Source organism: Gossypium hirsutum, chromosome A01, assembly GCF_007990345.1.
Source record: "Gossypium hirsutum isolate 1008001.06 chromosome A01, Gossypium_hirsutum_v2.1, whole genome shotgun sequence".
Taxonomy (NCBI): domain Eukaryota; kingdom Viridiplantae; phylum Streptophyta; class Magnoliopsida; order Malvales; family Malvaceae; genus Gossypium; species Gossypium hirsutum.
Window position 1 is genome coordinate 5,147,590 of NC_053424.1, and position 1,432 is coordinate 5,149,021.

Here is a 1,432-nt window from a genome sequence, read left to right on the forward strand (position 1 = left end):
CCGCCAATTCCAGGCAGACCATTAATTTTGCATCTGACAGTGTTCGAAAATTCAATGGGTTGTGTATTGGGGCAACATGACGAGTCAGGAAAGAAAGAAAATGTGATTTACTACCTCAACAAAAAGTTCACTGAATATGAGGCAAAGTATTCGTCCATAGAAAAATACTGTTGCGCTCTGGTTTGTGTAGCTCGGAGACTCAGGCAATATATGTTGTATCATACGACATGGCTAATTTTAAAGTTAGACCCAATAAAGTACATGATGGAATCACCTGCACTCTCAGGAAGAATGTCACGATGGCAGATCCTTTATTCGGAATACGACATTGCCTATGTAAGTCAGAAGTCGATAAAAGGGAGCGCAATAGCTGACTTCTTAGCAACTCGAATAAAAGGGAATACGAGCCATTGAGATTTGATTTCCCAGATGAAGACTTGATGTTCATTACAAAAAAAAGAATGTGAGTCATCAAAAGAAAAGTCATGGAAGATGAGCTTTGATGGTGCATCGAATGCATTGGGGCATGGGATTGGAGTAGTCTTAGTATCATCAGAAGGGAACCATTATCCGTTCACTGCCAGGCTAAATTTCTTCTGCACCAATAACATAGCGGAATATGAGGCCTGTATCATGGGACTTCGTGCAGCAATTGAATGAAACATATAAACTTTAGAGGTATACGGAGACTAAGCATTGGTGATTTATCAGATCCGTGGAGATTGGGAAGTAAGGGATTCAAAATTAGTCAAATACAGTGATCTCGTGGCAGGGTTGATTAAAGAATTCAAAGAAATAACTTTTAATTACCTCCCACAAGAAGAAAACCAGTTAGCTGATACCCTGGCCACTTTGGCTTCAATGTTTAAAGCAAACAGAGAAACAGAAATAATGCCTCTTCAAATGAGCATATATGAAGTCCCTGCACATTGTTTCAGCATTGAAAAAGAGCCAGACGGGCGGCCGTGGTTTCATGATATCTTAGAATACATCAAAAATCAAAGGTATCCCGAGCAAGCAAATGAGAACGACAAAAGAATAATTAGAAGAATGGCAACGAGATTTGTTCTTGATGGGGATATCCTGTATAAAAGAGGAAAAAATCAAGTGCTCTTGAGATGCGTGGATGCTGTTGAAGCTAGAAAAATACTTGAAGATGTCCATGAGGGAATCTGTGGGACACATGCCAATGGTTTCACTATGGCCAGGAAGATTATGAGACTAGGTTGTTACTGGCTGACGATGGAAAGCGACTGCATTAGTTTTACAAGAAAATGCCACAAATGTCAAATTTATGGCGATAGGATTCATGTAGCCCCTTCGCCCCTTCATGTCATGACTTCTCCGTGGCCTTTTTCTATGTGAGGCATGGACGTTATAGGGCTAATCTCCCTAAAAGCTTCTAATGGACACCGATTCATTTTTGTGGTCA